Raw genomic sequence first — 14,752 nt, 5'->3', positions numbered from 1 at the left:
TATATATATATATAGTGAACATCAATTAAAGTAAAGTTCATCTGTGAAAATACAGTTCATATGTGGCACATCCTTCTTCCATTCAAATAAATAGCCTTTCTTTAAGGTGTACACCTTGTGCCAATCTTCTTAAATCCATACACCCTTGTGAATCTATATACCAATAATGTGCTATGGCTTCCACTACCTTTCACTACTACGTTCACCTCCAATATAGACCTGTTTCCAGGTCCAAAAACACCTTCCCCTGCTGGGATGTAAACAACCACTTCTTCACTGCTGGATTATCTCCTTCTTTCCTCCACTTTCCTTAATGGGTATTCTCTTTATCTGGATAAATCTCCTTTGGCCCTTTAAAACTGCAATTCTCCTTCATCCACCAGTGAACTAATTTAAAATACAAACGTAATCCCATGGTGTAATATTTCAGACTTCCACATTTAATGATATAATCTGCACTTACATTTAAAAAAGAGAAAATGTGCTTGAAAACCATACAACAGGGCTGCAGCTCCCATGTTACTCTCAGTACTGCGTCACCTGACTTTTGCCCGATGCATATCCTCATGGTCAGTGCATGCTATTACCTTAAGAGTGTTACTAAACCCACAACTTTAAAATCAGTCTGTATATGCAGTAAAGCATGCTTGTTATACTCACTGAGGAACCTAAGCGGTTAATCCTCTGCATTGTGTAAAAAAGCTGTTTGATCCTGTCTTCTCTGATTCTCCCCTTCTTCCACAGCCCTCAATTCAGATATCTCCTGATAGAACAGAGCCTTGGGGGCACTCTGCACATGCTCAGTTTGGTGTGTATTGTTAGAGTTTTGTTTTTTTTTCCTTGGGAGAGTGCATGTGATCAGCACAGGGCTAATCAGCACTTTTCAGACAGAGGGTCAGGGGTCCTGCAGCCTCATAGGACAGTCAGAGTAGAATGAAAACTCATTCTACAAGCTTTAACCAGACACTGATAGAAGTCACAAGACTGATCTAACTGCTAATGAGAAAGGTATTTAGCAGTTTATATTTACTAAAACGATTGCATTTCCATGTTCTGTGTACTGTGGGAGACCAGATATAGTAAATGCAGGGTCCTGGGTTTAGTAACACTTTAAGCACATATTTGGCCCCCATCAGCCCTGGTACATCCTCAACATCTACAACCTTGCTATCCCTGTTTGTGTTTATTTCACCAGGGCAGGGAAGGTATTAGAGGGAAAAATCTAAGATAATAAAAGTTAAACAAATATTGTTAAACAAAATAAAACACATACATGTGTGGAAATCTGGTAATTTTGAACCACCCGGGTCATGAACTAGAGTGTGTGTTTTCACCAGTTAGTATGGAAGTGGTTGAGATGTTAGACAGCTTTGCCAAGATTGCATTTAGATGCTGGCCATTGGGGTGGTTTCCTTCTTTTGCTCCAGCAACTGGGAGAATCGAAACCGGTCTTGGAAGGTTGATACTGAAGAGGATCAGGTGGGTGTTGGCAACTGTTTCTTTGAGTGTCAAGGCCTAATTCTGGGAGAGGGAGCCTGTTGCCATAGGACTGTATGCTTAATGTTTGCTGCTGACTGCCCTGTCCCTCATGTCCCTGGAGAATGATGCACAAGAAAAGGACAACAAGGACTAAAGGAGGGGATTGAAATGAGTCTTTCACCCTAAGCGGTGGCCAACAAAATCCATTTGGGTCCACCTGGCAACATCCAGCTGCCAATATTTTACCCAGTTTGCATTGTCGTCCCTGTCCATGTTTGCTTGACTTGGGTAGGGAGGGCCTAACAAAGAATAATAATATAATTTAAATAAATGTAAATCTGTAAACAAAAGTTAAAATATATAAAACAGTTGTGATAGTGGATAGGAGAACTGCCCAGGCCATTAACTGGAGAAAGGGGACTGATTTCAGCAATTCTACACCATGCATAATTCTGAGGCACTATTCCTGCTGCTTACCCCCAGTGTGTTATGCCATGGAACAGACTACAGGGGTCTTCTGCAAGCTTCCACAAACAGAACATAATTTAAAATTGGAGATTTTTAAAATATTTAAATTGCCATACCAACTGATATTTGCGTGACCTGGGCACAGATGTTCTCATAAGAAGAAAATAAATGATAATAAAATGTTTTAAATTCATGCCTGGAAAATGACTCACAAAAAATGGAGGCCAATGAGGACTGAAGAGAAATTGAAATGAGTCTCCCAACATATGTGGTAACCCCACAAAACCCTTTTGAGGCATCCTTCTCAGCTGCCAATATTTTTTTTTCAGTTTGCAGTGTTGTTCCTGCTTGTGTTTGCTTGACTTGGGCAGGGATGGCCTTATGAGAAAAACTCAATAAAAAAAATACAAATGAAAAAAAGTAAATCTGTAAATAATATTCAGTAAACAAAAATGAAAGTACATACTAAACATTGTGATAGCTTCCCATGGCAGTGTCCAGTTTGCCATGCTTTTTTTTTTTTTTTTACAGTAGTCTGCCTATAGAGCCCTAAGTTGGCCAAAATATACTAAAAGGAGTTGCATCACATAAACTTGGCATTCATTGCTAATTTGGGGTTTCTCAAATTTCAAACAGGAATCAATTAAGCCCCCCCTCTTTCCCTGCAAATAGAACTCAGGCAGATTCACCCATTCCTAGTAAAACTTTGTAATCTGCAGTATAACTTATCATACACTTACTGGTAAATAGCTAGACATTACTTATTGATATCTACTGATTTCAATGTGTAGTGATAATATGCTAAGAAAAGGTGTTTAGTTATCTATCAATGTAATGTTTTGTGTACAGTTCCTTTTTGGATATAGATATACCTACCTTTTTTTTCTAAATAAAACCTTTCCATTTTCATTGCAATGTACAGGTGCATCTCAAAAACTTAGAATATCATCAAAAGTTTATTTATTTCAGTAATTCAATTCAAAAAGTGAAACTCATATATTATATAAAATCATACAATACAGCGCTTGCAAATATATGGTATCAAACAGATTCTTTTGTGAAACCAAAAAAGAAAAGAAAATGGAACTTTGTTGCAGCAGCAGAGTGAAAGTACTGTACTTTGAAGATATATAAACCAAGTGTACTGCGCTAGCAACTAAATGTGTGAAAATATATATATAAACAAAAAACACACAAAACACACAAGACACCACAGGTGTTAATAAAGTGGCACGTGAATATAGATATGGATGTGTCAGAGAACTGGACCTGCAGCTCGTGCATCCGAGCCAACACTCAGTGTGCGTGCACTAAGCTGCAACACCAGAGCTCCAAGACCCTCCACAGAAACAATATCAATTAGTGTAAAGGTGGCAGGATCATAAGACGATGCACTACTTGAACATATGCATCTATCAAACCTCAGAATTGGCAAATTAGCATACAATGGTATAAACAAAAATATGAATGTATAAATATAGCATAACAATTGTGCAAAAAATAGGATAGCATGGAGCAAAACCACTCAGCACGTTCCAGATAGCACAAAGAGACCATAGAATGTCATCTACAATATATATGCTTCTTCATGGGATATAAAATAATAAACGGGCTTCCAACTTTTCATCTTTTCCAACAACCAGGGCCAATGGTGTAGTGATGTAAAAGGATTACTCATAAAGCCATAGAAGCACACGTTCCACCGAAGGAGAGAAGAGAAGTATATAGCATAAAACCTTTTAAAACAAAAGGTCACCTGCGCATAAATGCGCTACTCACAGGACCGATAAGGAAAGCAGGCATTCAGATATTTCGGTCGGTTCGCCGCTCATGGCGTGCGTTCCACCGCCAGGAAGTGATGTCACTGGTACAGGCCGAATGAACGTAAACAGGATGTTGCGTCGACGCGTTTCGCCCCTCCCCCAGGGCGTTATCAAAGACTTAACATCCTGCCGGCGTGTAAACCTTTTATATTATGTTCAGTGAGTGACAGCCATTTACGGCCAATGGGTGAGAAGTTACCCATTCCTTCCTCTATCATCATATCCTGTTTGCAAAAAATAGAATAAAATAAAACTTTACTCAATGGTCGGAAACAACTCCAATATGCAGATAGGTGTTTACAGCATCTTCATGAGGAAAACATCTTAACACTCACTGCCTTCCACAGAACAAAGTATATGCAAAACAAAGAATACTAGCACCAGGATATTTGGATAGACGGAAAAAAATTCATACAATATATATTGGATATCTAAACTCCTAATAATAAAAACAATAGTTTAATACATTACCAATGATTTAAAAATCTATAAAGGATGACAAAATAATATATAAAAAAATATATAAAAAAATTATTTTGTACAAAAAATAATAAAAAAATAATAAAAAATTATAGAATCAGAAAAATCAAAAAAATAATAATAATAATATAGCATCCCATATTTCACTCAATGATTTACTCATCTCCCAGGTTAGATATTCATGATCGAGACATGGGAAAAACACATGATCAAAGATGCATGATGGTAAAAAAAAAAAAATAAATAAAAAAATTAATAAAATAATAAAATAAATCGGTACTAAAAAGCACAGGCAAATATATAGAAAATATATTAGATATAATAAAAACAAAATATGTATATTTATACTACCAATTCGATAAAAAACAATTCAAGTCTAGCTCGATATTCAGGCCCAAGGGGTTCAAAGTGCGTAATCTATGTATCCACTGGGTTTCATTTTGTGAGATGTTTTGTCTAAGGTTGGAACCTCGCCAGTGATCTTCAACTCTGTCAATTCCACAGAAAGTGAGTAGGCTAGGGTCTTGGTTATGGAAAAGCCTAAAATGATTGGAAAGACCATGGAATCTATAACCCTTCTTGATCCTATTAACATGCTCATTGAGCCTTATACCCAGTTGTCTAGTGGTTCTTCCTACATATTGTAGATTGCAAGGGCAAGATAGAAGGTAGGTAACGTGCGTTGTACTGCAGGTGATAAATTTTTTGATTGTGTACGATCTACCATCTACCATAGAGCTGAAATGGGTGGTTTTCCGCTTGCGAAATTTAGATGTTTTACATATTCCACACCTCCCACAACTATAGAACCCAACACTGTCTAGAAAAGTGCATGTCTTCCTGGGGGGATCTATAACATTATGTGCTAACTGGAGCCTCAAAGTGGGCGGTTTGGTATAAACAAAATTTGGCTGTTTTGGCAGCACCTTCCTCAGGTCATCATCCTGATGAAGGAGAGGCCAATGTCTCTTAATGATTCTCTCCAGGTCTCGATACTGTCTGTTAAAACCTGTGATGAAGGATAGACTAAAATTGTTTTCCCCTTTCGATTTAGATTTAAACAGATCATCCCTATTCATTTCCCCGACTGTTTGTTTTATCTTCTCTAAATTTTCCAGACTGTAGCCTTTTTCTTGAAATCTTTTCACCATGGTGTTAGCTTGCAAGTTGTAGTCACTTAAGTTACTGCAGTTTCTTCTAATCCTAAGTAACTGACTTTTAGGGATACCCCCTAGCCATCTAGGGTGGTGGCAGCTAGTCAGGGGGATATACCCATTTCGGTCAACTTCTTTGAAGAAGGTGCGGGTAAGTAATTTATTATCTTCCCTAAACAATGTTAGGTCTAAAAAATTAATTAGTTGGTAACTAAAGCATTCAGAAAAAGATATACCAAACCTATTATTACTTATTTTGACCATAAATTCTAAAAAGGAGTCGGGTGATCCTGCCCAAATGATCAAGATGTCGTCTATGTACCTCTTATATAACCTGAGCTCCGGGATATTGGATCGATAGATGGCCTCATCCTCCCAAAAACTCATGAACAGATTTGCCACTGAAGGTGCATACTTAGCGCCCATTGCGACCCCTTTCTTTTGCCTATAATATTCCTTTTGGTGCCAAAAAAAGTTATGGCTCATTGCTAGATCCAGAGCTTTTAAAATAAACTCCTTTTGTTTTAATTTTATATCTGTATCCTCTAATGCCCATCCTACTGCTTGTAACGCATGTTCTTGTTGGATGTTGGTATAGAGTGAATTTACATCAATACTTGCAAGCAAACAATTATCATCTATTGTTATGGTCTTAGTTAATTCGATAAGTTCTCTGCTATCTTTAAGGTATGCAGGATATTTTTTGGTGAGTGGTTGCAGGAAACAGTCTAGGTATTCACCAAGTCTAGAGAAGAGGGATCCAATCCCACTGATTATTGGTCGACCTGGGGGTTTAGATTTATTTTTATGAATCTTTGGCAATTGATAAATCACCGGTACCCGTGGTGCATCCGGGGTAAGGTATCTAGCCTCTTTTTTCTTTAGAATACCTTCATCAGTTGCTGTTTTAACTAAATTTTTTAATTTTAATTTAAATTTCTTAGTGGGATTGTTTTTCAACTTTTCATAGGTATCCTGGTCTCCAACCAATCTATTTAATTCCTCCAAATAATCAGCTTTGTTTAATATTACCACCCCCCCTCCCTTATCAGCCGACCTGATCACTATATTTTTGTTTTTTATCAGTGTCTCTAAACCTCTCTCTAAATCTTTTTTTCTCCTTTGGGGTTTGACAACAAGCTTGTCCAAATCCTGTTCCACCAGAGATTTGAACACCCCAACGAAATGATTATTACTAATCTGGGGGTTGAATATTGAGTTATTCTTCAAAGTTGTATGTATATATTCCTCTTCCGGGGAATTTGCTACTATTGCTTTATTGGAAAAATGTTTTTTTATATTAACTTTTCTTATAAATTTCTGTAAATCAATGAACACATCGAATTTATTAAGATTTTTTTCCATGGCATATTTTAAGCCTAAATCTAAAACTTTCAATTCTTCTTGAGAAAAGTTTACATCACTTAAGTTAAAAATTCCCTCCATTAAACCATTCTTCTTCGCTTTCCTTTTCCCTCCTCTGCATCCTCTTGTTCTCCTCTGTTTTCTTGATTTGATTGTGGGGTCATGGGGTACCATGGTCTCCACTCCTCTGGTGGACTCTGGTCTCTCCCCCAGCCCCTGGGAGTTGTGGCACCCCTCCCTCTCGTAGTGGGGGGTCCCCCTGATCCTCTCCTCTGAAAATCCCCTCTCTGGTTACTGGGATACCATCCCCTTCCTCTGTTTGTTGGAGGATAATAATCAGGCTGATTGTGAGCCCAAGGCCGTCCCCTATATCCTCCTCCTCTATTATATCCTCTTTGGTTATGGGATCCTCTATGGTCATAGCCCTTCTGCCCATAGGAACCCCCTTGGGATGGATAAGGGTAATCATACTCAAGGGGTTCAAAACGATTATATGTGGGTACACTATATCCGGATGCTGATGCACCATAGTGGTTGTTTGCCTGACCACTATGGGTGGTTTTGGCGGAGTCTTTCTGAGAGTCAACAAACTTTCTCACAGGAGTTTTGATAGTATCCAGCACTCGGATTGGCTCTATTTCCATAGGGTTAAGTGCAGTATTGGACTCCTCCCCCATTTCTTGCCATTTATAAACTTTGTTGGATTTATAGTCATTGGTATCTCTGATGAATTTTTTAATTTTTTTCTTCTGGGTATCCTTATCCAATTTTTCTACAAAATCCTGGAGCTGTTTTAGTTTGTCCTTACATTCCCCCGAAGTGATAAGAGGGCCTAATTTGGATTTGATTCCATTAATGTTAACCTCAATTAGTTTTAATTTTCTCTCCTTTCTTGCTATTAGCATTTCTAAGAGTTTCCTCTCAGCACTATTAAAAAAGGAGAACCATTCACACTCGAGATCTTTGTCTAGGAGCCCATCATTGGGAGCTAAATCCCATCTGAGCCGTCTGGGGGTCATCCCATCTTTCACATATTTTCTAAGGGAGAGACCAGAGTCCACCAGAGGAGTGGAGACCATGGTACCCCATGACCCCACAATCAAATCAAGAAAACAGAGGAGAACAAGAGGATGCAGAGGAGGGAAAAGGAAAGCGAAGAAGAATGGTTTAATGGAGGGAATTTTTAACTTAAGTGATGTAAACTTTTCTCAAGAAGAATTGAAAGTTTTAGATTTAGGCTTAAAATATGCCATGGAAAAAAATCTTAATAAATTCGATGTGTTCATTGATTTACAGAAATTTATAAGAAAAGTTAATATAAAAAAACATTTTTCCAATAAAGCAATAGTAGCAAATTCCCCGGAAGAGGAATATATACATACAACTTTGAAGAATAACTCAATATTCAACCCCCAGATTAGTAATAATCATTTCGTTGGGGTGTTCAAATCTCTGGTGGAACAGGATTTGGACAAGCTTGTTGTCAAACCCCAAAGGAGAAAAAAAGATTTAGAGAGAGGTTTAGAGACACTGATAAAAAACAAAAATATAGTGATCAGGTCGGCTGATAAGGGAGGGGGGGTGGTAATATTAAACAAAGCTGATTATTTGGAGGAATTAAATAGATTGGTTGGAGACCAGGATACCTATGAAAAGTTGAAAAACAATCCCACTAAGAAATTTAAATTAAAATTAAAAAATTTAGTTAAAACAGCAACTGATGAAGGTATTCTAAAGAAAAAAGAGGCTAGATACCTTACCCCGGATGCACCACGGGTACCGGTGATTTATCAATTGCCAAAGATTCATAAAAATAAATCTAAACCCCCAGGTCGACCAATAATCAGTGGGATTGGATCCCTCTTCTCTAGACTTGGTGAATACCTAGACTGTTTCCTGCAACCACTCACCAAAAAATATCCTGCATACCTTAAAGATAGCAGAGAACTTATCGAATTAACTAAGACCATAACAATAGATGATAATTGTTTGCTTGCAAGTATTGATGTAAATTCACTCTATACCAACATCCAACAAGAACATGCGTTACAAGCAGTAGGATGGGCATTAGAGGATACAGATATAAAATTAAAACAAAAGGAGTTTATTTTAAAAGCTCTGGATCTAGCAATGAGCCATAACTTTTTTTGGCACCAAAAGGAATATTATAGGCAAAAGAAAGGGGTCGCAATGGGCGCTAAGTATGCACCTTCAGTGGCAAATCTGTTCATGAGTTTTTGGGAGGATGAGGCCATCTATCGATCCAATATCCCGGAGCTCAGGTTATATAAGAGGTACATAGACGACATCTTGATCATTTGGGCAGGATCACCCGACTCCTTTTTAGAATTTATGGCCAAAATAAGTAATAATAGGTTTGGTATATCTTTTTCTGAATGCTTTAGTTACCAACTAATTAATTTTTTAGACCTAACATTGTTTAGGGAAGATAATAAATTACTTACCCGCACCTTCTTCAAAGAAGTTGACCGAAATGGGTATATCCCCCTGACTAGCTGCCACCACCCTAGATGGCTAGGGGGTATCCCTAAAAGTCAGTTACTTAGGATTAGAAGAAACTGCAGTAACTTAAGTGACTACAACTTGCAAGCTAACACCATGGTGAAAAGATTTCAAGAAAAAGGCTACAGTCTGGAAAATTTAGAGAAGATAAAACAAACAGTCGGGGAAATGAATAGGGATGATCTGTTTAAATCTAAATCGAAAGGGGAAAACAATTTTAGTCTATCCTTCATCACAGGTTTTAACAGACAGTATCGAGACCTGGAGAGAATCATTAAGAGACATTGGCCTCTCCTTCATCAGGATGATGACCTGAGGAAGGTGCTGCCAAAACAGCCAAATTTTGTTTATACCAAACCGCCCACTTTGAGGCTCCAGTTAGCACATAATGTTATAGATCCCCCCAGGAAGACATGCACTTTTCTAGACAGTGTTGGGTTCTATAGTTGTGGGAGGTGTGGAATATGTAAAACATCTAAATTTCGCAAGCGGAAAACCACCCATTTCAGCTCTATGGTAGATGGTAGATCGTACACAATCAAAAAATTTATCACCTGCAGTACAACGCACGTTACCTACCTTCTATCTTGCCCTTGCAATCTACAATATGTAGGAAGAACCACTAGACAACTGGGTATAAGGCTCAATGAGCATGTTAATAGGATCAAGAAGGGTTATAGATTCCATGGTCTTTCCAATCATTTTAGGCTTTTCCATAACCAAGACCCTAGCCTACTCACTTTCTGTGGAATTGACAGAGTTGAAGATCACTGGCGAGGTTCCAACCTTAGACAAAACATCTCACAAAATGAAACCCAGTGGATACATAGATTACGCACTTTGAACCCCTTGGGCCTGAATATCGAGCTAGACTTGAATTGTTTTTTATCGAATTGGTAGTATAAATATACATATTTTGTTTTTATTATATCTAATATATTTTCTATATATTTGCCTGTGCTTTTTAGTACCGATTTATTTTATTATTTTATTAATTTTTTTATTTATTTTTTTTTACCATCATGCATCTTTGATCATGTGTTTTTCCCATGTCTCGATCATGAATATCTAACCTGGGAGATGAGTAAATCATTGAGTGAAATATGGGATGCTATATTATTATTATTATTTTTTTGATTTTTCTGATTCTATAATTTTTTATTATTTTTTTATTATTTTTTGTACAAAATAATTTTTTTATATATTTTTTTATATATTATTTTGTCATCCTTTATAGATTTTTAAATCATTGGTAATGTATTAAACTATTGTTTTTATTATTAGGAGTTTAGATATCCAATATATATTGTATGAATTTTTTTCCGTCTATCCAAATATCCTGGTGCTAGTATTCTTTGTTTTGCATATACTTTGTTCTGTGGAAGGCAGTGAGTGTTAAGATGTTTTCCTCATGAAGATGCTGTAAACACCTATCTGCATATTGGAGTTGTTTCCGACCATTGAGTAAAGTTTTATTTTATTCTATTTTTTGCAAACAGGATATGATGATAGAGGAAGGAATGGGTAACTTCTCACCCATTGGCCGTAAATGGCTGTCACTCACTGAACATAATATAAAAGGTTTACACGCCGGCAGGATGTTAAGTCTTTGATAACGCCCTGGGGGAGGGGCGAAACGCGTCGACGCAACATCCTGTTTACGTTCATTCGGCCTGTACCAGTGACATCACTTCCTGGCGGTGGAACGCACGCCATGAGCGGCGAACCGACCGAAATATCTGAATGCCTGCTTTCCTTATCGGTCCTGTGAGTAGCGCATTTATGCGCAGGTGACCTTTTGTTTTAAAAGGTTTTATGCTATATACTTCTCTTCTCTCCTTCGGTGGAACGTGTGCTTCTATGGCTTTATGAGTAATCCTTTTACATCACTACACCATTGGCCCTGGTTGTTGGAAAAGATGAAAAGTTGGAAGCCCGTTTATTATTTTATATCCCATGAAGAAGCATATATATTGTAGATGACATTCTATGGTCTCTTTGTGCTATCTGGAACGTGCTGAGTGGTTTTGCTCCATGCTATCCTATTTTTTGCACAATTGTTATGCTATATTTATACATTCATATTTTTGTTTATACCATTGTATGCTAATTTGCCAATTCTGAGGTTTGATAGATGCATATGTTCAAGTAGTGCATCGTCTTATGATCCTGCCACCTTTACACTAATTGATATTGTTTCTGTGGAGGGTCTTGGAGCTCTGGTGTTGCAGCTTAGTGCACGCACACTGAGTGTTGGCTCGGATGCACGAGCTGCAGGTCCAGTTCTCTGACACATCCATATCTATATTCACGTGCCACTTTATTAACACCTGTGGTGTCTTGTGTGTTTTGTGTGTTTTTTGTTTATATATATATTTTCATATATTATATAGATTCATTACACAGAGTGATATATTTCAAGCATTTCTTTCTTTTACTTTTGATGATTATGGCTTACTGCTAGTGAAAACCCAAAATTCAGTATCTTAGAAAACTAGAATATTACATAAGACCAATAAAAAAAAGGATTTTTAACCACTTGCCGACTGCCTTCCACAGATACACTGTGGCAAGGAGGCTCTGCCGCGCAAACTGACGTACCTGTTGTCGGTCCGTGCGCGAGACAGTGTGGGTGCACGCTGCATGCCAGGGGAGCTCGCGTGGGTCCGGGGGACATCAAGTCACCCATGCTCACAGTACAGAGAGGTAGAATGGGAATCTGCCTATGTAAACAAGGCAGATTCCCATTCTGACAAAGGACAACACTGAGATCTGCTGTTCCTAGTGATCAGGAACAGCGATCTCTGTGTTGTCCCAGTAAGCCCATCCCCCACACAGTTAGAACACACCAAGGGAACACAGTTAACCCCTTGATCGTGCCCTAGTGTTAACCACTTTCCTGCCAATGTCATTTCTACATTGATTAGTGCATTTATTTAGCAATGATCACTATATTGGTGTCACTGGTCTCCAAAAAGTGTCACTCAGGGTCAGATTTCTCCGCCGCAAAGTCACAATCCCGCTAAAAATCACAGATTGCCACCATTACCAGTAAAATTATTTTTTAAAAAGTCCATAAATCTATCCCCCTTTTGTAGACACTATAACTTTTGCGCAAATCAATCAATATACGCTTATTGCAATTTTCTTACCAAAAATATGTAGCAGAATACAGATTGGCCTAAACTATTATTTAATTAACTATAAAATCTTTTTTGTATATTTTTTATATATGTATTATAGCAGAAAGTAAAAAATATTATTTTTTTTCAAAATTGTCAGTCTTTTTTGTATATAGTGCCAAAAATAAAAACCACAGAGGTGAACAAATACCACCAAAAGAAAGCTCTATTTGTGATAAATAAAGGACACCAATTTTGTTTGGGTACAAAGTTGCACAAAGTTGCATGAATTACTGCATCAATGCAGCATGGCATGGATGTGATCAGCCTGTGGCACTGCTGAGATGGTATGGAAGCCTAGGTTACTTAGATAGTGGCCCCACAGTGTCTATATGGTGTTTAGGTCAGGCAAATTTTCTGCCCAATCAAGCACAGTGATATCATGATCATTAAACCAGGTATTGGTACTTTTGGCAGTGTGGGCAGGTGCCAAGTCCAGCTGGAAAATGAAATCAGCATCTTCATAAAGCTGGTCAGCAGAGGGAAGCATGATGTGCCCTAGAATTTCCTGCTAGAAGTCTTCGTTGACTTTGGACTTGATAAAACACAGTGAATCAACACCAGCAGATGACATGGTTCCCCACATCATCACTGACTGTGGAAACTTCATGCTGGACCTCGTGCAACTTGGATTCTGTGCCTTTCCACTCTTCCTCCAGACTCTGGGACCTTGATTTCCAAAATTTACTTTCATCCAAAAAGAGGACTTTGGACCACTGAGCAACAGTCCAGTTCTTTTTTTCCTTAGCCCAGTTAAGACGCTTCTGATGTCTCTGGTTCAGGAGTGGCTTGACAAAAGGAGTGTGACAGTTGTAGCCCATGTCCTGGATACATCTGTGTGTGATGGCTCTTGAAGCACTGACACCAGCCGTAGTCCACTCTGTGAATCGCCCCCAAATTCTTGAATGGCCTTTGTTCACAATCCTCTCAAGGCTGTGGTTATCCCTGTTGGTGGGGCACCCTTTTCTACCACACTTTTCCTTCCACTCAACTTTCCATTAATATGCTTGGATACAGCACTCTGTGAACAGTCAGAATGATTGTCTTCTGGACAGCTGTCAAGTCATCAGTCTTCCCCATGATTGTGTAACCTACTGAACCAGACTGAGAGACCATTTAAAGGCTCAGGAAACCTTTACAGGTGTTTCGAGGTAATTAGCTGATTAGAGTGTGACACCATGAGTTTACAATATTGAACTTTTTCACAATATTCTAATTTTCTGAGATACAGAATTTTGGGTTTTCACTAGCTGTAAGCCATAATCATAATCATTAAAAGAAAGAAATGCTTGAAATATATTACTCTGTGTGTAATGAATCTATATAATATATGAGTTTCACTTTTTGAAGTGAATTACTGAAATAAATTAACTTTTTTTGATATTCTAATTTTTAAAAAGGTTTTTGAAAACATTACAGCATCTTGCCTCCTTTAGCCATGATGCAAGCAGCGGGCTGACTCTTAGGAGTATATTTTGCAAATACTGTATATAAATTCCTTGATTGGTGGATGTGATTCTACAGGAGTGAGCTTTCCTAGGCTGATTGCATTTCCATGCAGAGTACTCTGAAGGATGCCCACATATGATGTTTAGACTCCATGATTAAAATAATTGAAATCCAATTATTGAAAGGGGTAGGCCAGGTACAGTCAAATTAGCGAGGAAAGGGCTAGATGATGCTGTATGTCCTCCAGACAGGAAAGGAGGCGAGCCATATTTAAATTGCTGCAAGTTTTAGAGAATCTCACAGTGTGCACTAATACCACAGTGAGCAATTTCAGTTCAGGAAATGAATCTGTACAGCTTTGCAAGACTGAGGCTAAGGCTGGAGTTTAGCTTTATGAAATTTCATAATTCCTGACAAAGTAAACAAAATATTTTGGAGATGAGTAAAATAAAATGACAAACTGTTTTGAAAGACACTGTGTACTGGATATGACTCTCCCATGTGAATAGGAGAACGTGAAGCCCACACGCATGCTGTGATATTAGGAGCAATTAGGATATCTTATACTTTCCAAGTTGGAAGTGGGAAATCCAGCCCACTCTTCCTTCAGATGCCACACCAATTACGCCCAGTGTTTTCTAGCCTGTGTTTTGCACTTTCTAGCACTTGTACCTGGTTAGCAATATCCAGCTGAGCTTGTGATGATAAAATGAGAGTATTTATATTATTATTATCATAAAATTTACAATAGTTCTGATGTCTCAACATCAGAAATAACAGAAATAAACATTAAAAAAAACACCAGTTTATGTGTAGCTCTCTCCACAAT

General features: G+C 37.9%; 1 protein-coding gene across 1 annotated transcript in view; it reads right to left on the bottom strand.

The window, feature by feature from the left end:
• KCNQ5 (potassium voltage-gated channel subfamily Q member 5) overlaps positions 1-14,752 on the bottom strand; it is a 746,121-nt gene that overhangs the window by 625,168 nt on the left and 106,201 nt on the right. The window lies entirely within an intron of this gene.

This window comes from Aquarana catesbeiana, linkage group LG04, assembly GCF_042186555.1.
Source record: "Aquarana catesbeiana isolate 2022-GZ linkage group LG04, ASM4218655v1, whole genome shotgun sequence".
In the NCBI taxonomy this organism is placed as follows: Eukaryota; Metazoa; Chordata; class Amphibia; order Anura; family Ranidae; genus Aquarana; species Aquarana catesbeiana.
The sequence above is the reverse complement of the archived record's forward strand: the minus strand, read 5'-3'. Positions and strand labels throughout refer to the sequence as shown.